This window comes from Pleurodeles waltl, chromosome 4_2 (genome assembly GCF_031143425.1).
Source record: "Pleurodeles waltl isolate 20211129_DDA chromosome 4_2, aPleWal1.hap1.20221129, whole genome shotgun sequence".
NCBI classification, from domain to species: Eukaryota; Metazoa; Chordata; class Amphibia; order Caudata; family Salamandridae; genus Pleurodeles; species Pleurodeles waltl.
In genome coordinates, this window is record NC_090443.1 from 253,947,443 (window position 1) to 253,973,573 (window position 26,131).

Consider the following 26,131-nt stretch of genomic DNA (forward strand, 5'->3'; position numbering starts at 1 on the left):
ACTCTGTTGCTCTAAAGGTATAGTAGGGAAAATGATAATCATAGAATCCCTTGAAGTACTGCTCACGGAATCATCCTGAAGTTACAAATGTGTCCTTCTCTCCATAGGCCACCATTTTCTACTTCCATTTAACATGCACAGAAAAAGTGACTAGCCAGTGACATCCTGCAGGGATGCAAGATTTGACTACTCTTCAATATAGTCCTAGATCGTTTCAGACAAGATGGACAGTTGACACAGCACAATTATGAATGGATTGCTAGATACCAGTCATAAGGGTATAACAATAGAACAGTCTTCTGTGTCAGTATATGGGATTGGCTGCTATCTACCAATTAAAAAAGCGTACTTTTACGCCATTCAAACTTTTAGGCTACGGGGAACCTATTCAGAATAAAAATGGGAAGCCCATGTCTTCTGGGACAGTTTGAGATCTAGAGTAGCACAGACAGCTGGGCTGCTTTCCCTATATTCATGGTGACTAGTGTGCCTGTGAAGCGGGTGTAGGTTTTTTTTTTTTTTGGTTTTGTTAAATAACCATGTCCACTCTGCAAGCAAATTTGACAAAATGTGGATTTTTTACTTTTCACATTTAGCAAAAATGTTTGCCCACTACTACTCAGGAGATACCTGTGAGTAATACAGCATCAATGTGAAGTCGTTTAGGTCATTCTGGAGTGTAACAGCCCCATCTTAAAGTCCTCATGGAATCATCCTAGAGTAAAAACTCCATACTGAAGTTGTCATGTTATCAACTTGGAGTAATACAGTATGACCCTGAAGTCATTGTGGGGTCATCCTGTAGTAGTAAAAGGTCATCACATGTTTTCCAGTGAAGTCATCACAAGGCCATCCTACAGTAATAAATGGTCATCACACTGAAGTCATCACAACACCATCCTGAAGTAGTTTTTTCTGATGACCCTAGAGTCATCTCATTTAAATATTTCGCCCTATACACATTCTTCAGGATGGCCTGTGATGACTTCCCCAGATAATTACAGGAATAGCCCAGCTGAAGTCATCGGATGACTTCAGAATAATTCCAAGATGATCTTCCTTTTTGACTTGGGACTGCAATCTTCCAGATGAAAAACCAGGGCTAGGGGTGTCTGTATACAGATGATGCTTGGGTTCCTGGGCACTTTCTTTGTGGGAAATGTGCCCAGTACCAGGCAAAAATACTGCAAGTAAGTTTCGCAAGCAACCCGAGCTGTTTCACAGTGCGGCTATCTTGCCTCACTGCAGACTCCACCACTTCATTTAACACAAATTATAAAATCTATCAGGCTGCATGTGTGAAAAGTGTTACATGTTTCTGTTTCTCGAGCACCACTTATTAAGGTTTGTATGCTATTCATTTGATTACGAGCGTAATAAGCCTACTCCCCGCAAATCAAAAACTGATGTGAAGGGAAATACATAGCAGGTTTCCATTTCTGACACCAGAGAATTCCGTCTGGGAACCAGACGGCACATGGATCAGGCATCCTTTGAACAGCAGATATTTCCTGCACACCTGCTGGTGTATTACCTGCATCTGTATGTCTTTTTAACAGAGGCACAGCTTGATCCTCCTCTTATGTGCGGTTCGTCAAGCAAAAAAACACCTGAGATAAGCATAATTGGAAACACACTGAAGAAAAATGTACAACCTTGCATTGACATCAGTTCCTCCATCCGTTGTTGACACAAGCGCTTAAGTCCAGGGTCAATATTTATTGACAGCGCTGAAAATCACTGTACACAGAGATGACTTAAGGGCTCTCATTGTCACTGCCCGGCTCTTTGCTTTAATCCTGGCTTTAGAGAGTCCATTATGAGCTCACAAAGCGGATCATTTATTTTCAGCAATGTATGAGCAGGCTGACCGGATTTGTCAGGGCGGCCATTTTGTGCAAGTCCGTTCCGGAGCTGCCTCGTCAGTTCATTTTAATATTACCGTAGGCAGGCAATCAATGTGTTGTCTCCATGTTAATGGACATTAAACGTGTCCCTCCTCCAAAATGCCAGCATAAGACTTTATGAAGCAGGATTTATGACGAAAATCTCAGTGAGTGTATTGACGTCCCCATCAGTGAAGGCCTCAGCCTGAAATTAATAGCTTGTGTCCCCCCTTCTAAAAGGAAGCAATCGAGTTCTGAGCTAATTAGGTATAGGAAAGCCATAAATTACATTTCAAGTTAGAAGGGAAATTCTGGCTTTGAAGCAAATGACATTCAGAAGTTTGGGAAAAGAAAATGCATTAATGAAACTCGTTGTGACATTTGGAGACCCCTCGCCTTGTGAGAAAACAGAAGTGTTCCTATTTACAGTTCCAAAGCAGCGTTGTGCTGGAGAGAAAACATGATTTATCACCAGTCAAAACGGCTGTTAAATAAGGACCGCGTTTCCAGATAACCACTGTAGCAGAAACACGAATGAAGAATCTTTCATGCTGCTGAGCACCGGGAGCAGAAAACGTTTGTGAGCAGGGGACATTAAACGACATTTTTACCCAGCTGTTAGTTATTTTGCATATATTATGTGACTTTGAATTCCTTTTTCATTTTTAGGTTGTTTTAATTTTTCATTGATTTCTTCTAGTGCTATTAATGATATTTAAAACGCAAACCATTCATTTATGAGTCTCTTTTAATTGGGTTATTGATTAGCTGTATACCATTCTGCGGGGATGCGCGAGATGGATGTATCCTCTGACATCGATCAATCGCCTCACCTTAAATGGAGTGCCTCAGTCACTGTTCATTAGATCTGGCCTGAAGCCAGCACTAGATTACTCCGCATCCTCATGAAATCAAAAATTGCATAAATAAAAAAGCATACTGTTGGAGGCTGGTTATTAGTAGAGGTAAGTACACACCTACCACTAGCAATATTGCCCCCAAGACAATGTTAGGTCCAGTCAAGGTCTCAAAATAGCCCCTGGCTCATCCCTATGTAGCTTGGCAACGAGAAGGCAGGCTTAATTTAAGAGACAGGTATGTAAAGCAGTTAAATACACCAATTCAGTAAAAAAGTAAGATACAACAGACAATAAAAATCCCACACCAATTTACAAAAATATGAAATATTTTTATATTTAAAATGACACCAAAACAACAAAAAGTTGAATTTAGGGAACCAGAGATATGAATTTTTAAAGAACAAATAAAAATAATTGCTGTCTAGAGCTTAGAAATCAATTGCGCTAACCGGGGAATATATGGTCACGTTAGACCAGGACCAAGTCACAATTTGAGGCCAACCTCAATGGAGCCCTGACTGGATACATTGAGCGGGAGGCCTCGGACAAATTTTACCTTCGCACCTAGAAACTCTTCTGGAGCATATCTCTCTTGATGTCGTGCGGTCCTCTTCAGCAGCCCGATTTTGATGCAACGTCCTCGGATTGCTTTTGCGCGAGGCCCGGTCAATTATTGGAAGTCTGGAGCTACGGAGCTTTCACCTGGACTAACCTGAAATTCAGGGTCGTGGTTAAAGGTAGTCGACTTGACTCAAGACATCAGGTCAATCAACTTATGGAGCTTTTTCACTAAAGTTCTCCAATTTCTCCAAACTTCTTGAACTTTTCTTGAAGTTCCTCTTGAGGGTTCAAACTGTTTGTTAGAAATAGGGTCTCTAGTTGACAGTCAGTTTACACCCTGTCCAAGTAGGGACCCTCACTCTAGTCAGGGTAAGGGAGGTACATAGCTCAGATAACCCCTTCTCACCCCGTTGGTAGCTTGACACAAGCAGTCAGGCTTATATCAGAGGCTATATGTAAAGTATGTGTACCAACACACACAGTAACAGAGAGAAAGCACCACAAACGGACTCCACACCAGTTTAGAAAACAAAAATCAATATTTATCTAAATCAAACAAGATGAAAATGACAAGAGTCCAATAAACACAATTAAAGATATACATTTTTAAAGTAAAAAGAGTCTTAATCCATACAAATCAATGATTGCATTGTTTTGGCAGAAAGTAGCTGATATGTGTAAAAAATAAGTTGATTGGGTGAGCATGCATGGGAGAAGCAAGCAATGCGCCGATCCCTTACTCACAAGTGAGGCCGTGCATGGATTCTTTCTCCACCAGGTAAGCAATGCTTCGATTCTTTCCTCGGAGGGAAGGGATGCCTCGATTTCCAGATAAATAGCCTCACGTCTGTGCGGTGATGTTGAAACTTTTGACACCCAGGGCCGGTGCATGGAAAATTCCGACATGCTGTGCAAAGGGTCTGCATTGAGATCAGGCGCTGTGTCAATTCTCCAGCTGCTCGGCAGGCGCTGCATTGAATTTTCAGCCATGGACAGACGATGCGTCACTTTTTCTGACGTGCACACCGTGGTGCATGGATTTTCCTCGCAGGTTACCAGCTTCTACTTCTAAGGGCCCAGGGCCTGGATTTGGAACCACTTAGCAAGTCAGGACTCTCAACAGAAGAGCCCAAGCACTGGCAGATGAAGTCTTTGATGTCCCTGAGATGTCAGAACAGGGGGCAAGCTCAGTCAAAGCCCTTGGAGAAACTTCACAAGCAGGTTTTCAGAAAGCAAAGTCCAGTCCTTTCCCTCTTCAGGCAGAAGCATCAGCAGTAGGCCAGTACAGCAAAGCAGCAGGGGTATAGGTAAGTCACCCCTCTGGGAGGCCTTTCAGCCATAACACTATACTGCATGTGTGGGCATAGATATATGGGCAATATGCCCCTACTGTGTCCTTGCCAAACCTGGGACATAGTAAGTCAACAGAGCAGCCATTATAAATGCATGTGCTGTACACTGGTCAGTACGAGTTTCACAGCTACATGATGGCCACTCTGAGCCCTGGGTTGTTTGGTATCAAAATCTCAGAAAAATAAATCCAAACTGGTACTAATATTGGATTTATTGCAAAATGTACCCAGGTACCACCTAAGAGGTGACCTCTGCAAAAGCTAAGTAATCCTGGCATGGTTGCTGGCCAGCACAGCCAGCCTACCACCACCAGATAAGATTCTGAAAACCTGGAGTGAGAGCCTGTGCACTCTGGGTCTAGAGAACAAAGCCCTTCCTGGACAGAGGTGTTACACCTCCTCCCCCAGGAATGTGCACAGCCCTGTCTATGAGCTTCAAAGGGCTTACCACCCTTGAACTCCAGCCCTGCTGCTAGCCGTAGATGGCTGCCCCCGTTGCAAACCCGCACTTTTGGTGAGAGCAATGGCAGGAAAATGCAAAAAGAACAGGAGAAGTGGACACCACCAAGTTGCTTCCCTCCTAAGGTGTTGTATGTGAGGTGACTTCTCCATTTCATTTTCCTCCAACTTGCATGGTAGGAAAATCATCTTTCAGGGATAGGGAAGTGACCAACACAAGTCACATAGTAGGTGCAGCCACACTAAGGTAGATGACCCAATGGTCACAACTAGGGACTCTTCTAAATGCCCACTAAATGCAGAATTTAGTGGGCACCCTTAGACCTGCAGATCTGATTCCAAGGACACAAAAGACCTGCAACAAAGAAGACCCAAGGTTCGATGACTGCATTCCTGCTGCACAAAGAAAAAGTCACCAAACCTTCCTGCTGCACCCAGTACTCGACAGTCATCACTGAGTGGTTGCACGGACATCGAACAGACTCTACAAAACCCCGGAGGACCTCCACCCTTCTGAAAATTGCCAAAGATCTTCCTCCAGAGTAAAGGTATCATTCTCTGCAACAAAGAAACAAAAGACAAGTGAAGTCCAGTTTACTGACTGGCCACTGATCAAGGAACTGGACCCAGCAGCTAGACCAAACTTCACCTGATGGACCCAGAGGAGAAACACTTGAAGTCTGCCAAGTTTGGTGGCACTGTGAACCCCAGTGGCTGAACCGTTTAATAGCTGGGGTACTGAACACCCTACATCAGATACCCAGAAGAAAAGTCCATTCTGGACTCCATAAGGACCAAAAGCAAGCCCCAGTCGTGGGACTTCAGGTCACAGAAGAACCACCCCCCAGAGTGGTCCGGCTGACCTGCAATCTACTTTCAAAGTGACCTGCCTTTTGCTTCCAAAGGGACCTTTATGCACAGCTCTTTACTCACCTATCTGCTTTGCCCCCCCCGGCCTCCCTGGGCCCTGCACTGGAGAACCAGCTGTGCTATTAGGATCCTCCACCACTTGCAACCTCTACACTCCCAGTTGGCCCAAAGGACTCGCCTTGTAATTTGCCTGTGCATTGCTTTCCAAGTGGTACCCCGCAGTGGTCCTCCACCAGCTCCAAGGACTCTTCAGCAGCTGCTTCTGTCAAATCCAGGTATCTCCAGAACTTCCCCAGCTCTCGACGACCTCGACCTGAAAACAAAAGGAGATACAGGTAAACACATTGCCTGATTTGACATGTATTTTAAATGTTTTCTCCCATGTGTATTTTGAAAGTTTTCTCCTATTATTTCCTATGGTGCATAATTACGCTCAGAAACAAGACATTTTCTAAACTTTGAAAAATCATAACTTAAGAAGTACCCCCCATTTTTATGATTTTGGTCTTAAAAAAAATATAAAAATTGGAAGTATGTTTGTAAATTGGTCTTGAGTTATTCCTTTGAGAATTTGTCCATTTTATTGATACTGTGAGTAAAACAAATGCTTTGCAATTCTCCAAGATTGGCCTAGCTGCTCGAACAAGCTACCATAAAAATTAGAGCATCAGGTGGTCTAGTTTTTACCTCAGAAAACCAACGTGTGGTTGCCCAGACTCTCTGCACAGTGTACATGGTTTTGCACCTTACATAGAGAACCAGCCTCCTACATGTTGCACCACACTTGAGCTTGTGTATATCCAGACATCACTTGTGATTTCACATGAAATAAGAAAAATTTCAGGCTGAGATCCAGTGCATTTCAGGTTTGGACCCTTCATCATGGGCAGCTGTAAAAAATGCAATAACCTCAAGTCAGGTGCAGACTAATCCTCAATTGAATTAGAACATATTTAGGTGAATTGCCTGGTAAATTGTCTGCTGACAATGATCCAGAAACCCTGACTTCCTGAATAAGTAAATACATGTTAAATGCTTTCTCTGCAGTGTAAGCTTTAGTGTCAGCTTTGTTTTCTGTGATATGTGGTATCTCTTCAAAAGGCATTTTCTTTACAACTCGTGGTGTGACCATACTAAGAGGAAGAAAACAATTTACAAATAATGTGTTTTTTTGCACTCTGTTTTAGATAGCAGACCCCAGAATGGAATCTGCAGCTGGTGTGGCAGGGTAGTGTGAATGGAAATGTACCACACCAGTATGCCGATTAAACCAGGCCTTGCCCCTCTTGAAAGAAATCATCCATCTTGGATCTTAAAGTACAGTACTTTGTGGGACAAGAAGAGGCCAGACTTTGGAGGAAGCTCTCATGCTTTTGGGTGGCACTCTGCATCTCATTGGACAGGGGTTTCCCCCGCTTGCCCACCAAGATGATTGAATAAATAAGCAGAGCTGCATTGCAACTGAGATCTGCTGCCTGAAATCACAAGAAGAAGAAGGACAACCCTGCTCGAGCTCTGGTCTGCAACTCAAAGGACTGCTCTCTCAAGTACTTCTCCTGCGACACACTGTAACAACAGCCCTAAGGACTTTGCCCTGCTTCTAACAGGAGTAAGGAGTGGACTCCCTGAAAGCAACAGGTTAACAGAGCTTGCTTGCACCAACTGTCACAAAAGTCCCCCACCTGGAGTGTGTCCAGTGGACTTTTAAGGAATTGGCCAGGTGTATTATAAGAATTGTAGTCCTAAACTTCCACAGACCATTTCAGAGCTTCTAGACCCTTGGATTTGTGTTTTGGACATAGTTGGAACTGACATTTTTTGGAGGGTCATCCCCAATCATTTTGTCTCCTTCCTCCTACTTTTTCTGACCTGCTTTTGTTGGCTTTAGGCCTCTGGGCACTTTACCACTGCTAACCAGTTCTAAAAATGCATATGCTTTCTTTCTGAATTGTATTGGTGATTTGTTTATCCATGACTGGCTTGTAAGTCCCTAGTACAGTGCACCATAGGTGCCCAGGGCCTATAAATCAAATGCTACCAGTGGGCCTGCAGCACTGTTTGTGCCACCCACATGAGTAGCCCTGTAAATATGTATCAGACCTGTCATTACAGTGTCTGTGTGTGCAGTTTAGACCTGGCATGTGTACCCGGTTTTCACTATTGCAAGGTCTATTTCTCCCATAGGGTAAAATAGGGACTGCCTTGAAATATCTTTTAAGTGTAATTTCCCATTGGGAGCAGATGGAGATATGGAGTCTGGAATGTGTCTGGGGTCAAGGCAGGGAAATACAGGGTCTTTTGCACTACAAAAGACTTCTCTTTGAACTATGCCTATTTGCAAAGACAGATATGGATATACGTACTGAACCTCTGACACCACATAATTAGAGTCCTTCTGGACTGAAGAAATTGAACCAGAAAGACAAGATGGGTGCTAAAGGAGGGACTGCCACTCTGCATGTTGCTTTGTTGTACTGGCCCGCTGCTTGCTGCTTCTGTCCTTTGAGTAAAAGGATTGGACCTGGCTTTCTACATCCTGCTTCCAAAGGTTATCCAAGGGCTTGGACTGAGCTTGCCTCCTACTAAGAAGTCTCAGGGACATCTGAGACTTCACCTGCCAGTGCCTCAGCACTCTTCCTGAGAGTCCCGACTAGCCAATTGATGCCAAATCCAGTTTCTCGTCCCTTAGGAGTGAGTTCTAGTGTGACAAGGAAGAAAGTAGTCAATCGACTTCCAGAAGGACTTTGGCACCACTGCCGCTCTCTGACCCCACGCTACTACCAGCGCTGGAGCCCCGCTGAGTGCAACAATTGTGACCTACAATGCAGGCCTGATGCTGCTGCACTACCTCCGAAGTCCCGCCACGGTGTGAATCCAGAGTGATCTGTCACTGACATCCGTGGCACCCGACGCCGCAGCAGCATTTATTGGACCAATGGTGTGATTGTCACACCGTAAAGTCAAAGCCTAGTGTCCTAACCTGCTGGATTTATTTACTACACCTTGTCATAAGGACCATGTCCTCGCCACCAATGGCACTTCACTTCCTTTGCAACCATAAGGAACTGACGCCTCACCTTCTCTGCCTAGCAGTAAGGACCCAACGCCTCTCCTCCCCAGTGGCGGTGAGGAACCGACACTTCAACATCTCTTTTCCTCATCGTTTTAAAGGTACTGTGTCCGGGGTCTACACAATTCTCAGACCGGCCACGCTCCCTTCCAGGTGGCGCCGGACTGTTGGAAGTGACTGTCAAGCCATTTTGATAGCCCCAGTTGGAACTATTGTGTTTATAAGTGCTATTGTACCTTTAGGTTCTAATTATAACTTTCGGGGTACATACCACCTAATGCCGCAGTACGCCCCACAATACGGGCGTAAATCCGGCAGTGTTCAGAGTGGCAGAAGGTGGTAACCTGGCGCTGCTAACACCAACACCGCAATGCCAGTAGAACGCCGCCAGCCATATTTTGACCAGTAATACAGCCTGGCGGTGTTACTGGTACCTCCAGCAGTGCCCCTTCCCTGACGGAAGATCTCCTCACCCAAGCTAAGTCAGGCTTCAGACAGTGGAGGGGAGTGGGAGGGTAGGGGGTGTTGTGTGTCTGAGTGTGAGTATGAATGTGTGAGTGTGTGTGTGAATGGGTCTGTGTTTGTCGTGTTGTTTGTGTGGTTGTATGCATGTGAGTAAATGCGTGTAAGAATGGTGAAGTGAGTGCGTGTCTGCATGTCAGTGTGATTGTGTATAACAATGTGTGCGTGCATGTCTGGAAGTTTGCATGTATGTCAGTGTGTGAATGAATGCATGTATGTCAGTGTAAGTGAATGGGTGTGTGCCTGGTGCGTGTGGGTGTCTGTGTGCGTGTATGTGGGGAGGGGGGTGTGGGGTGAGGGGTGCAGTGACTACAGTGGGGGTGGGGGAGGGGGTGATGTGTGTGTGGCTGTGGGGGGTGGGGTCAATTGTGTGGTGTGTGTGTATATGGGGGTTAGTTTGTGTATCGGGTGGGTACGTTTGGATGGAGGGGGGTGTGGGGCATCAAGCTGGTGTTGAGGTGTGGGGGAGCCGCCTACCAGTGACAGGGAAGGAACTCCCTGTCACCGGTTGGGCCTATCACATTGGTTTTCATGGCGTTGCTAACGTCACGAAAACCATGGTGGTAGGCCGGCTCATAATGCCATGGGTGGTACTATGCTGGCCGCCGGGCTGGAGATAGACATCTCTGGCCCGGTGGCTCATACCGCCCTGGTGGTATGAGTGGAGGAGTGGTGGGTATGTACCCACAGCCTGTTGGCGATCATACTGCCACATTATCGCTGGCAGTCAGAAGACCGCCAGGGACATAATGAGGGCCTTGATCTTTGAAAATGTGTATGTTTACTTGTGCATGTTGGAGTTTCGTCGTTTTGGTATTGTTTTACTGAGATAAATATTGGCTGTTTTTCTGAACTAGTGCGGAGTACTTTTGTGGTGTGTTCACTATGTTATTGTGTGTGTATACAAATACTGTACACAATGATGCTGAGACAAGCCTAAAGGCTTGAGCCAAGCCACCAAGGGGGTGAGCAGGGGTTATTTTAGCTGTGTGACTCTCTTATACTGAATAGAGTGAGGGACCCTACTTGGACAGGGTGTAAACCACTGCCAACTAGAGACCCCAGTTTAACAATTACCAATCTTTTGAGTCCCGCATGACACATTTAGGGGGTTATTCTAACTTTGGAGGAGTGTTAATCCGTCCCAAAAGTGACGGTAAAGTGACGGATATACCACCAGCCGTATTACGAGTTCCATAGGATATAATGGACTCGTAATACGGCTGGTGGTAAATCCGTCACTTTTGGGACGGATTAACACCTCCTCCAAAGTTAGAATAACCCCCTTAGCTCCTTCCTACCAATATTTATGCTTATATGAAATATTCCCATGTTAGCCTACAGAGCTAAGTACCTTCAATGAGCAAAAATTAAATGGTCAGTTTTTCCCTCACCAGGGCATATCAAACACCTATTATAATGTCCCTTTTTATAGTTACATGGCACTTGACACCTGGGGCACTTAGGGGTGACATATGTAAAAATAGGTTAGATTATCACTTTGGAAGTACCTTTAATTCTAAAGTAGAATTTGCACACTGTTAGACTTGGCATCCTTTGTGTGGTCTCCCCTTACTTTTTGGCTCTGTTTTCCAGGTTGTTGATGTGTGCTGGACTCTGTTTTTGCTGTTTTTGATACTGTGGGCAGTTTACCACTGATATCCAGTTCTAAAGTGCAAATGCTCCTATGTAAAATGTATATGTAATTGGCTTTCCATCATAGGCATATTTGATTTACTAGTAAGTCCCTAGTACAGTGCACTAGAGGTGCCCACAGCCTGTAAATCAAATGCTACTAGTGGGCCTGCAGCACTGATTGTGGCACCAACATTAGTAGCTCTGTAAACACATCTCAGACCTGCAACTGCAGTGTCTGTGTGTGCAGTTTTAAACTGCCAACTCAACTTGGCAAGTGTACCCACTTGCCAGGCCTAAACCGTCCCTTTTTATACATGTAAGGCACCCCTAAGGTAGGTCCTAGGTTGCCCCATGGGCAGGGTGCAGTGTATGTTAAAGGTGGGACATGTACTTATGTGTTTTACATGTCCTAACAGTGAAATACTGCTAAGTTCTTTTTTCACTGTTGCAGGGCCTATCTCTCTCATAGGTTAACATGGGGCTGTCTTTAAATATGAATAAAATGCAGATTCCCTTAGGGAACAGATAGAAATGTGGAGTTTAGGTTCACTGAGTTCACATTTTAAAAATACATCTTTTAGTGAAATTGGTTTTTAGATTGTGTGTTTGAAACTGCCACTTTTAGAAAGTAGGCATTTTCTTGATTAAACCATTCCGTGACTCTGCCTGTTTGTAGATTCCCTGTCTGGGTCAGTTTGACAGTTGGGCGGTTTGCACTTCTCTCTAGACAGTGACCCAAAGGGAGCTGGGGTGTAGCTTGCATATCCTGATGGGCCATCTGTGCTAGGAGGAAGGGGAGGAGTAGTCACCTACACCTGAATGGGCTGTGCCTGCCCTAACACAATGTAGTCTCCAAGCCCCTGGTGTGTGTCTGGGTCCTGGCCTGGGTAGGATCTTAAAACAACAGAGACTTCCATGTGAAGTAGGCCTACTAGACAGGGGTATAGGAAGAGCCCCCAACACCCCAGAAAATTAGATCACTTCTGGAATCAAGAGGAACCTCTTCTAAGGAGAAGAGCTGAGAAGTGCTGCCCTTGCCTGTTCTTTGGTGGGCTATCCTGCAGTTGCTGTTTCTGCCTGTAAAAGGGAGCAAAGGCTGGACTTTGTTGTGCATTCCTGCTTGAGAAGAAACTCCAAGGGCATAACCTGAGCTTGCCTCCTGTTGTTGAAGACTCAGGGTCATCAAAGGCTTCCTCTTCCAGCACGTGGACTCTCAGCTGAGACTCCTCCCCTGCCAAGTGGTGCCCTATCCAGTCCCTGGGCCCTTGGGAGGTGAAGCTGGCAGTTAAGAATTGAAAAACCACACAAAGACCGCCACGTGGGGAAACCTTCAACACACCACCTGCCTCACGGCTGATAAATGACGCTCCGCCGGCCTTGCGGGTAAAATCGGCGCTCTACCTGCATCGCCACTGGAAGATCGATGTAACATGGCTAGAGAATCGACTCGCAGCACCAGCTTCGGCCGCTGTTAATGACACAAGCCCCAATGAAGCTCGGTTTCTTGACACCCTTCAACCGGATTCCAACGCAACATCGCTGGGTGCAGAAAATCAACACAAAGCCTGCCTTGACCCAAGGTGCCCTTTCAGATCGACGCATCGCTCTCGTGTGGGAGAGAAGAAATGACGCACTCCGACCCGACCGAAGGAGGAATGATGCACGTTCTAGGTTGTGGGTAAGAAATCGACGCATCGCTGGCCTTTTTTGACACACAGTCGCCAGTGCGGCTTTATTTTGACCCTACCCAAGTTCTGTTGAGCATTAACAGCGTTCACACTGTTTTCTAGAGGATTAAAACTCTTAGGCCCTGATTTATACTTTCTTTGCTCTGCATTACCGTTATTTATTGATGCAAAAGCAGCGTAAACTTACAAAATACAATTGAAGGTAATGCAGCTCAAAAAAAGTTTGAATCAGGGCCTTATTCTTTTAAAAATTCATATCTTGAGTTGTGTATGTGGGATTGTTGTCATTCTGGTCTTGTTTTGTTTACATAAATATTACCCATTTTCCTAAACCTTAGTTGTGTCATTTTGTAGTGTTTTCACTGAGTTACTGTGTGTGTTGGTGCACATAATTTACACATTGCTTCTGAAGTTAAACCTGTCTGCTCGTGCCAAGCTACCAAGGGGGTGAGCGGGGGTTAACCACGGGTGATTCTCCTTTACCTTGACTAGAGTGATGGTCCTTGCTTGAACAGAGGGTAACCTGACTGCCTACCAAAGTCCCCATTTCTAACAGGGATGCATCGGTGGCGCACAGTGCAGGTCCATATCTACAAGGCCAAGCAAAGCCACTTTACGTGGCTTTTCATGGCCATTTAGATATGGTGTAATGCAGTGCAGTGCAAGCCACTGCATTGTCTTCCACTTCATCAGGGAGGCAGACCATGGATGTTGCTGTGGGTGTTCCTATGCAACATCAAGCATCTGTAAACCTGGGAACACGTCAAAACTGTATGCCTCCCCGGGCAGCTCCAACATATTTGTCCTCTTTACTCCTCTCCTAGGGATGTGTGTCTTTTAGACTCAATCCCAGGTTTACAAGTTCTTGTAAATCTGGAAATGCTTCAAAATCCATGAGTGTTGCATGGGAACATCCACGCAACAACCATGGAAATTGTCACCCTGTTGCAGAGTAATGTAATGCAGCGATATGGGCTGTGATACATTGCTCCAGATGTATGTAGCCACGCAGGGCCACACAACATGGCCTTGCATAGCTTTATAAATCTCACTTAAGGTTTGCGTTCTTCTTACGCACGTTGAGTGGTGCAAGGGCAAAGCAAACCAGGCCATAAATATGGTCCAGAATTAATATGAGTCAGGACCCAGCCATGGGTTATATGTGAATTGGGAGATATGAGTCTGGGATTTACCAAATGGCCCTATGATGCATCGAATTAACATAGGCCCTCATAACAACCCCGGCGGTAAATGCCGCCTACCACTGTGCTGACGGCCGCCAACATACTGTGACCGCGGCGGTATTCTGCTACGGTTATTATGACCCACACTAAACAGACACCCACACAAGTCCGCCAGACCAAAGGTCAGTGATAAAATGGCTGTACCAAAACCCACACCATTACGCCAACAGGAATACGCCCACAGTATCACGACACACGAATCACCCCGGTGGTCTTTCACCCGTAGTAAACCATTGGCAGTACACACCACTGCGCTCAAAATATACACATACTTAGAGTCCCATACCACCACAGAGCCTCCCCCTCAGGAAACTCCAGCACAGTACCCACCCAGCGGGCCGATACCTCTGTCCCCAGGACACGTCAATACCAAGTGTGTCCACCACTTCAGGGACTCCAGGCCATCCCACAAACACAGGACGATCAGGGACCTGGGGTCAGTGGCGGTGGGCACACGGTTCAGGGCATAGAGGCACAGGACAACAGGAAAGCTGTGAGGACTGCTGTGCGACAGGGGGAGGACAGGCCCAGGGAACCGACTCTCCAGGAGGCACTCACCAACATCCTGGGAGCATACCACCAATCCCAGGAAACGATGGGCCAGATACTGGACAAGATACAGGAGAACCAGCGGCTGCAGGAGGGACAGTACTGGGGGATCAAGAAGTACTTGAAGGACATCAACACCACCCTGGCCACCATTGTAGGGGTGCTGGCAGACATGGCCAACACTAGGAGGGAGGCAGTGGCACACCTACCACTAGCCAAACCGATGAACAGCCTCCATCTCTGCTGCCACTAGTGGACAGGAGGCCCCGCCACAGAACCAAAAGGCCACCAGCACCCCTCCCCCTGCAGAAGGAGAACCACCCCGCATATGTTCCCTGCAATCCAGGCAGAAGCCAGAGACTATTGCCAAGACCCTTACCAGGAGATAAGACTCTCCTGATTGTCACCCTTGTGTCCCACTCTGTCACCCTGTCCACCTTGAACTGCCATTGCTTCCCTTCCTATGCCCCCTTGGACAATGCACCTGTGATCCACATAGACTTGACTCTATCCTGGACTTTGCTCCAGCATCACCCCAGCCCATTGCACATCCTACTCTACTTATAAGCACTTAAATAAACACCATTTAAAAGAATACAAGTATGGAGTCTGTCAAATGATTGAACTATGTATTTGTTTAACAAGCTTTAAACAATGCAATACAACTGTACAGTAATGTATACAGAGGAAAGACCTGTAGTTGGCTGCAGTCAGCACACCAGGAGCGACAGTGGGGCACAAATATCTACAAATAGAGGGTATAGTGAGTGGCCATTTAAGATCATTGGCTGTGACATTCCTGCTGCCAAGCTCACTGTCACGTGGAAGGAGCCAGTTGACAGGAAATAGAGCACAGATAGCACTTGCACAAGAGGGGGGATCCCAGTGGGGTGACGGATAGCAGATATCAGGTCAGGCTCCAATTGGGCACACAGCTGTGTGATTGTGGCCCTGTCCAGTCTATAGATGAGGATAATGTGCCTGTCCTCCATTGTTGCCAAGTCCACCTGGGCCTGTACACAGGGGGATGTCTACAACTCCTATTCATCCGCAGCAGTTGCAATCTAGGGGGCAAAACGGTGAGCAGCTGGTCAGTATCCCATATTTCCAAACATTGCACTGCATTGCATGTTGTGAAAGTAACAGTATATTGTTGGATAGGCCAAATGGTGCTTATGTTTACTGTGACACAGTTAGGTGCCATGGCCTGCCCCCCCCCCTGAAATGACATCTGCATGTCCTGCATGGAGGGACATGTGGAACTGAGGTAATTCTGCTGAAGTTGTGCGCCATTGCGGAGGCGGTCGCGAACTGCCATGCAACTCCTCATTGGTTACCATTTGGCCCTATGGGTTACAGTGGCCAATGGTGATTTATTCTGGCGGTGCTGGTAAGCACCACCACGGATGTGACTGCCATTTTCTATCTGTTCACTCACTTGCTACCTGACCTTCAACAGGAGAGGGCCTACACTGCAAGTGTTGCTGTGACCTGTGTCTGGAACTGACCATGGCTCTTGTCACTGGGGAAAGGGCCCCTGCCTTCATTGCGGTGGAGTCCTAGAGACTGGTAGATAGGGTCCTATCCCAGTACTGAATGCTGTATTGGTCTCCAGACCAACAGGTGAGTACACTGTGAGCACAATGCATGGAGCACGAATGCATGGTGTGCTGTGTATGAGGGCTTCGTGTAGGGGGTGGTTGGTGGAAGGGCCCTGGGCAGCGTGCTGCATGTATGGTGGGCCATGTCTGTGTGTAAGGGGATGTGAGAGCTATGGTGGGCCATGAGTGTAACAGGCAGGACGGTCTGACTGATACCTTTTCCTATGTTGATTTCTCTGCAGGTCAGCGCCTATCAGAAAAAAGGTTTATGGTGTGCCATCACCAAGGATGTGGGGACCCTGGGGGTCTACGGCAGGCGGAGCACCCACTCTCAGAAACGGTAGGAGAACCTGAGACACTGGGCACAGAAGACCGCAGAGGCCAAGCTGGGGATGGCCTCCCAACGAGGAAGGGGTGCCTGTCGAGCCCTGACCCCCCCGATGGCCCGCATACTGGCAGTGGCCAATCTGGAGCTGGATGGGCGCTTGGGGGCATCACAGCAGCCACAAGGGGGTGAGTACCGTGCCCCAATATAATACTTGCGCGTGGTGGGAGGGCATCCGGGTGGGGGATGTGGCCTGTGGGTGCCCCTAGGCCAAGCCAGACATTGCTGGGAGGTCCCATGTTGGGCAGGGTCTGATGTAAACCTCCTCTAACCAAGCTAGTAGGCATCCACTACTGGGAAGGGGTCTGTGGGTCTCAGGTATGCTGCACTTGGTGTTAGGTATCCCTCTCTACGGGCTGGTGACTAGCATTGTGACTGGTAGTGCATTGCCTAGTGCATAGGGCTGTTCCCCGTTTGTGTGTGTTGTGTATGCCATTGACCAAGTGTATCCTTTGTCTCCCCCACCTTTTTGTTTTGTCGCCCTGTCCTTATGAGCATTAGCATCATCTGCCGGAGGAGCAGAGGCACCGGCGACGGAGAGAGCTCCATCCCCAGGGCCCAGGAGGCCGAATCCACTGACGGGCACTAGTGGGACGGAGGGTGAGGGGAGCACCACGGTGGAGACTGGAGGGGACAGTTCGGATAGAGATACCTCCTCTGATGGAAGCTCCCTAGTGCCAACCCCAACTACAGGTACAGCCGACACACCTGTACCAGCACGGCCCTCGCAGCAGCCCCTCAGTGTTTGTTCCGTGCCCGCTCACCCAGGAGGGTGGGCATCTCCTTCACCCCCGGTACCTCAGGCCATGTCCCAGTTAGCCCTGCTGCCCTGAGTGAGGAGGCTATTGACCTCCTGCGATCCATCTCTGTTGGGCAGTCAACCATTGTGAATGCCTTCCAGGGGCTGGCAGCCCATTTGCAAAAGACAAATGCATTCCTGGAGAGCATTCACTCTGGCATGGCGGCCCAACAGAGATCAACCCAGGCTCTGGTCTCCTCCCTGATGGCAGCCATTGTCCCTGTTTCTAGCCTCCCCCTTCCAACTTCCTCTACCCAATCCCATTCCCCTCAACCCCAACCTATCCAAAGCACACAGGCTGACCAGCATGCACCCAGGACAACACTCAGGAGTGGTTCAGGCAAACACAAGCACCATACATCATCACACAGGCACTCACACAAACACCATCCAGATGCAGACATACCAACATCCACTGCCTCCACTGTGTCCCCCTCCTCCTCGTCATCCACTTCCCTCCCAGCGTCTACACTCACACCTGTATGCACTACATTCTCATCCACTACCACCATCACACCTATATCTATGCACCCCTCACTGGCAGTCACCACCCCCATCCATGCACACGTCCCCTGTGTCCTCTCCCACTGTGTCTCTTCCCCCTCCTCCCAAAGTACACATACGCAAGCACTAAGACACCCAACAGCCATCCACCTCGCAACAGCATCCAGCCCATGCACCTGCACCCAAAATCAGCAGACAGACACCTCCTACAACCACTTTCTCTTCCTCCACTCCCAAACCTTCACCCTCTTCCCACCCCAATGTCCCTCAGAAGCTTTTCCTCTCCACCCTTGACCTCTTCCCTACCACTCCCCCCCGTCCTGCACGTCGGGCCAGGGTAGTCAGAACCCAGGCGAGCATCTCAGCGACCTAGTCCATAGCCACAGTAGTGTTGACAGCTAATGCAGGTGGGAGAGGATCCCGGGCACCAGGCAGCCACACTGAAAGGGTGCCTGCACCAGGTGCTTCACGGAAGGGCAAGAAGGCACCACCAGCTGCTACAGGGAAGGGCAAGGAGGCACCACCAGCTGCATCTAGGAAGGGCAAGGAGGCACCCCCAGCTGCTACAGGGAAGGGCAAGGGGCAATCCCCGCTGCTGACAGGAAGGGCAAGGGGCCTGCACCAGCAGGCAAGAAGGACAGGAGGCCTGCTGCTGGGACTCATTCGGAGCCCCCACTACCAACCATGGTGGTTCAGTCGTCCGAGGCTGCAAGGGAAGGGCTGGAGCTTCCACCCACCACTGCCAGCACCACCATCAGCACCACTGCCAGCAGCAGCAGCCCCAGTGGGCAGCCATCTGAGGCTGCAGGGGAAGGGTTGGAGCCTCCCCCCACCACTACCAGCACCGCCATCAGCACCGCCACTGCCACCAATGAGCAGTCGTCACCGCCAGCAGGCAGTGTGTAGTCCTGGGGGGTCTGACACCCAGGTGAGAGACTGTGACCTTGCACTCCCCAAGATCTGCATCACAGGGCACAATGCCCCCTCCAGAACCAGTGTAAGAAGCCATCCAGTCACCTCATCCTTCCCAGGATGAAGCACACTAGGTACAAGGCCCCCTCCAGAAACAGTGGAAGAAGCCATCCACTCATCCCATCCTTCCCAGGATGAAGCACACTGGGCACAATGCTCCCTCCAGAACCAGTGGAGAATCCATGCACTTGAGAGACGTTGGCCTTGCATTCCCCAGGACCAAGCAGTGGGCAAACCACCCACTTGAGAGACTGTGGCCTTGCACTGCCAGGACCAAGCAGTGGGCAAACCACCCACTTGAGAGACTGTGGCCTTGCACTCCCCAGGACCAGGCAGTGGGCAAACCACCCACTTGAGAGACTGTGGCCTTGCACTCCCCAGGACCAGGCAGTTAGCAAACCACCCACATGAGAGACTGTGGCCTTGCACTCCCCAGGACCAGGCAGTGGGCAAACCACCCATTTGAGAGACTGTGACCTTGCACTCCCAGAACATTGCACAGGGCATGTTGCCCCCCAGGACCTGTGGTGTTGTACCATCTTCTGGCTGAGGTGCCTTCCCGTTCCCTGTCCCCCTGAGGAGCCTGTCTATTTTCAACATGATGCACCTGCAGTGTTCTCTCTGTGTTGTTGCAGGAGTGAGGTGGGGCCTTGGCCTATGTGCTGTGGCCCTGTGGCCCACGGACATTGAGGACTGGGCAGTGTCCTTAAATTTGTGTATATGTATATACGTTTGTATTTTAATGCAGTTATTCATAGTATTTGATCATATTACACTGATTTTGTCCTTGCACTATTCCGTAGGGGTATGGGGTGAATATGTAATGTTACTGCATCTGGTTGTGTGTATGGTGTTGGGGGTGTTGCGTGTTGCATGTCACTCTCTTTTTCCTCCCCATCTCCCTTGTGTGCTAGGCGGCAGTATTCACTGTGGTCGTCTTCGCCTGCGTTGATGTTGATAATGCAGCAGAAGGTAGACGAGAATGGGGAATATGTGCAGCTCGGGCTCCATATCATCATGGTTGTCCCATGTGTCTCCACAGGTGAGTCCTTTGACTTCTGAGTTCTGTTTCTGCCAGGCTTTTGATGTCGTTGGTACCGCCCCTGAAAAAGTGGCAGATAGGCCAGTCATAATAGAGTGGGCGGTACATTGTCTTCTGCCTGGCTGTTGGCGGTTACCGCCGTGGTGCTTGTTGATTGCGCTGTGGTGGTCGGAGTGTTAAAGTGGCTGTCTGTCTGAGCGGTTTCCGCCGTGGTCATAATTTCATTTTTGTTACTGCCGGCCTGTTGGTGGTATTACCGCCGCTTTATCACCGACCGCCAGGGTTGTAATGAGGGCCAAAATCTTTACTCTGTTCTTCCACAACTTTGGTATTTATAGGCCTCTCACAATACACCTCTAATTTTATGTTTTCAGATGCCCTGACAGTGGCCTTCACACAGCTCTCATCAAGCATACCATCACAAGTATTGACAAAAGCCTTAGTCCGTAAAGTGCTTAAAATCCTATGTTTCATTTTCACATTAAATGATAAGAAATAATAAAAAATGTAGCGTTCCTGGAAGTTTAGTACATTGTTATTATGGATACTTTGGTCTCAACAGTAACTCAAAATCAAGCACATACACAATATTTTTTTCTGGCCGTATATATATATATATATATATATATATATATATATACATATACATATATATACATAGGCTGGGAAAATATGTTGATATATCATTGAGCAGGATTATCCATGCAACCCTTTTTTATGATTCTAAACAATTAAAATGCAAACAAACTACGAGGCAGATCAATAGACAAATTTCAGATGTCACTCAAAGCACTTGTGTTGGACCTGGCCTTTTTTGCAGTCAAAATGACTTCTTCCTCCTATTTTCTCTGTCCTGTTTTTGGTGGCTTTAGGACTCTGGGCACTTAACTACTGCTAACTAGTGCCAAAGTGCATATGCTCTCTGTCTAAAACGTATTGGTGATTAGTCTTTCTGTGATTGGCATAGCTGATTTACCAGTAAGTCCCTAATAAAGTGCACAGTGTATGCCCAGGGCCTGTAAATCAAATGCTACTAGTTAGCCTGCAGCCCTGATTGTACCTCTCACATGAGTAGTCCTGTAAATATGACACAGACCAGCATTGCAGTGTTGGTGGGTGCAGTTTTAAACTGCCATTTCGACATAGCAAATGCACCCACTTGCCACGCCCAAACCTTTCCTTTTATTACCTATAAGTTACCCCTAAGTTAGCCCCATGGGCAGTGTACAGGGTATTTAAAAGGTAAGACATCCAATGGTGTTTTTTTAAATGTCCTGATAGTGAAATATTGCTAATTTCGGGTATCACTATTGAAAGGCCAATCACTCTGATAAGTTAACTTAGGGATTGCCTTGAAATATCTTTTAGGTGTAATTACCCATTGGGAGCAGTTAGAGATATTGGCCCTCATTCCAACCCTGGCGGTCATAGACCGCCAGGGTGGCTGTCCACGGAAGCACCGCCAACAGGCTGGCGGTGCTTCATGTGGTATTCCGACCGCGGCAGTAAAGCTGCGGTCGCCCAGCCGGGGTCCAGCGGTTTCCCGCCGGATTAGCCCCGGCTGGGAGATGTGTCTACTCATGCACTGCATGTGATTTCAAATACAGTGAGTGTACAGTCTCTTGAAAATTGCAGTACCCTGGCATGATTGATATTTCATGTGGTCATAAATGGTAGAAGTGCATGACAAAGCAATACACATAACACATGTGCAGAACTTATGCTAATGCAGTCATCAAACACAATGACATTTGCCATTTTTTTTACATTTCAGCTGACCAGGTTTATGGCATCCAGCTGTGGGTGATGTGACCATTTAGAAAACCACAAACTGAGGTGGAAAAGGCCTACAACCAGTTGCACATCCACACAAGAAACATCAGCCTACTCATGGGACGGTTTCCCTGCTTGGACGTTTCTGGGAGAGGCTCTTGTAGCCCCCCCACCAGTATGCAAACTTATATTAGCCTGTGCAATACTGCACAGTATTTGTGCTAGGACAGGTGTTCCCTGGGATGAAGAACAGGAAGCAACAAGGGAAAAGGAAGAGGATGAGCCACATCATCAATTTGACCTCCAGAACACTGCTGCAGGTACATGGAGATGTGCGCACATCGTGCAGAACCTCTTTAGTTAAGCATGTGACTGAAGGCATGACTGCCAAACATGCTAAAGAGAATCAAACTACACATAAATCCCTGGTAGATTATAGGGTAAGGAGGGAATCAAACTACCTATAAGTCCATAGTAGATAATAGGGCAATTGGTAATCAAAATACCCATAAGTCCCTAGTAGATATTAGGCAGGAAAGTTTTGACTGTCGTTAAATGTAATATGTGATGCCAGGTGCAAAGCCAATCTCCAGAGGCAAACTGGCAATGTGCCCCTGATTCTAGGCCCCTGAATGGGAGGAACATGGACAAATTGCACCAATCACATATCCCTTTACATGTGTGTACATGCTACCACAACACTTGCCTGCACTGGAGAGACTGCAACTCCACCATTGCCTGACAGCCTGCTGTCTGCACTGTGGGACACAGCACATATTGGCAGATGTCTGCACTGTCCTATATGTGGGTGTGTAGCCCACATCCGCAGGCAAGTCCATGGCATCCCTGGGGGTAAACTAAGCAATGGAATCATGTGCCAACACATACTTGGCACATGGGACAACCCTTCAAAGTGTGGTGTCAACAAAGCATAGGAAATGTGCCCTATGCGTGGTCTGATTCCGGTATTGCTTTTACTTTCACCCATGTACACTTACAAAACATACATTGGACACATGGAAATAGAGGAGGGTGGTAAACCCAACTACTTATAGGCAACACAGCAATCCATGACTATAAAAAATAATTACACATGACACCATACATATATACACATATTTCAGACATTGAGTTAAAAAAAACATTGCATTGTTAAAAGTTAAAATGTGTGTTTTTTAATCCCATTGTGAATGCCAAAAATGGCGCAACCCATGTGATGAGTCAGAGCTTCCTCATGGTGCTTCGGCATGCGTTCTAAAAAATCCACGTATTTGCATGTAGTGTAAAAAACAAAAACAAGGAATTGACTCAAAACATACCACTTCAGCACAGGAAGTGATGTAATGGACCAGCCATGCTGCAAGCCAGGAACTGTAAAATTACTTTCACTTTCTCTTACACTCACAGTCTTTGTGTCTGTGCTTAGGAGAGGTTGTGTGTAGCTGTTAGTGGAGTTAGCAGTGGTGTTCATTGAGTCTTGTGTGCTGTCTGTTGTCCCTGTTGTGTCCCTGATGTCTGTTTTGTCCTTTCTATTTGCATTTTGTGTTTTAAGTTAATGTGCATTGCCTGATGTTTGCCCTTAGGGTAGTTTAGTCTATTGGGGTAGTTCTGGGTAGTTTGGGGTTTTCTTTTTTCATTGGGTTAATTGTGGGTTTGGGTTGGGACATGTGGGGGAAGGGAAGGACCCGTGGCATGAGTGCAGAGGAGTTTGGGGCTTCCTATGGCTGGTCACCTACTACCTCCCAAATATGGTGGCCATTGACAGGCATGTGATCCTGGGCTATGGGACGGAGGCACGGAAGCCACATGCAGCGGATCTTTGAGGTGGAGTGGACAACCCACCAACTAAAGCATTGATGGGCAGGCATCATCTCAAAGGATCGTGACCCTCCTGGATTACCTCGCATATGTAGGTAGATGTCTGCTACCCACAGGGCCTTCTTTACTAAATCTGGACAGAGGGCAGGGCTGCAAGTTGTGTTGGTGTGCCAAACAACATTCCTGACAAGTGCAGCAATGTGCTGTAAATATGGCATTTGGCACATTCCTGTACTTGTTCCCTTTGCTGAAACCACAAATCAATGATGAGTACTAATGCAGGCTCCCTTTTTTCATGTTGCAAGGGTACATGATTGCCAGGGACACATGTACATGTGCATGAAGGGACACCTTCCTGCTCATATAAAATAATCAATGGTGTTGTCCTTTGTCTATGTGTGCTGTAGATAAAGACCCCAAATAGAATGCAGAAAAACCAGGATAAATAAGGTATTCCATTCCCATAGAGCCACTGTGATGCTCCCCCCTAGGTGATGTATGACTCTGATGCATTACCAGCCTTGTGCCTTTGGCCAGGCACACTGTGCCACATGAACTCACTAGACATGCTGCTCTGTTGGTGCAGGATGAAACCTGGGCTGGTAACTGTGGCCCCTTGTGTTGGTAGTCAATATATGTCAGGGCTTAAATGCCATCACACCCCAAAAAGTAATTTCAGAGATGATTCATTGTAAAAGGGAAACATCTTGAACCACAATGTCTAAACCACTACTTGCCTAAACAACGACCCCTAAACAACTAAAAATTCTCCACAACGAAGAACTGAACAACTACTGCCTAAACAATGATTTTGTTTGAATAACGATTCCCTGAACAACTGATTTTAAGATAAGTTTTTGTTATTTTTTATGATGTATTTATAAGTTGTTTAGAATATATATATATATATATTTATATATATGTTTGTTTTATTGTTTGCTAATTATTTAATATAGCATTTTGGTTTATTTTTATAATAATGCAAAATGTATATTTGTTTATATTACAGTAAAGGTGAGTGGTTATTTGTTGCACTTTTTTTTATAGATGGGATGTCAGGGATACAGGGGTAGTGGGTGGGGGATGTATTAATAGTTTACTATTACTTGTATTATTGGAGTATTTTTTATTATTTTTTAAATAGGTGTATTAATACTCAAGTATTCATTGTATTACTGTATTTTTTTTTTTTTTTTTATTGTTTTTTTTTTTTTGCATATTTCTAAAAATAATAAAAAATAATGTAGTTATGAGATATTCTGCAATATATTGGTTATGGTTTGAGGAATGTTTTTATTTTTGAAAAATAATTGTTTTTTTAATTTTTATTTTGTTTTGTTTCTGGGAACAGCATTATTACTAGGGGTTTTATTTTTGTTGGCGGGTTTTTAAAGTTTTTTGGGGGGTTTTAAAATTTAGAAGATTATACTAAAATACAGCTGAGTAAGGGGTGGGCTATATGGAATGCAGGGGTTATGGGTGGGAAATGTATTATTACTCAGGCATTAATTACAATGACGGATTATTTTGTTGTAATTGTTTTATACCTCATGTTATTTTTATTTTTGTAATTCTTTTTACAGTGGTTTTTTTAATATAACTTTTGCTCTATTTAAATGGTGTTTTAAAATTCTGTTTAGAATTTTGTTTTTGTTTAAAAAATGTACAACTCTAGATTCTGAGTTTCAAATTTTTTTGGGGGGGAGTTTGATTTATAATGTGATAAAAAATTATTTGCTGCACTTTTCTTTAGGGACCGGATAGTGTGGATTCAGGGGTAGTTTCAGGGGTAATGGGTGGGGAGTGTATTAAAACTCTATTAATTTTAATACTTGTGTATTCATTTTTTGAATTTTTATTTATTTAATTTTGCTGTAAAAAATCTTTTTATTTTTTTTCTGAATGCAAAATGGTTATATATTAGTATAATTTTTCATTATTTATTTAGTATGAATTTTGGATATTAATATATAGGGTTAATATATTAACTGTGTAATATTTTCAAATGAATATATATATTTTTTAAACTTACAAGATCTAATAATATTCTTATTTTTTTAATAATTTCTTATATCTTCAATTTAGTATTTACATGTTTTTTAATTGTAAATACTTTTTTGATACATTTAAATACATTTTATAAAACATTTTATAAACTAAAAATAGTAAACATGTTTTGGTAATATAAATATTTATGTGTATGTATTATGGATTTTATAATGACATTTTTAAATATGTAATCACAATAACAGAGTTTTGTTGAAATATTAACGTCTTTTTTCTAATTGTATTATTACATTAAAAAATCACAGAAATTGGATTTTGCATTTTTTTTCTTTAATTCCCATATATTTCAAAACATTTTATAAACCAATAGTAAAGTTTTTTTTCTGCAACCATATTTTAAAAACATTAAAACAGAGTTTTCAGTTTTTATTTTATAATTTTTTTTTTTTTTTCAAATAGTTGAAAAAATGAAAAAAAATTGTTATTCATAATTTATTATTTACTTATTTTTACAATATTTTTACAAATGTA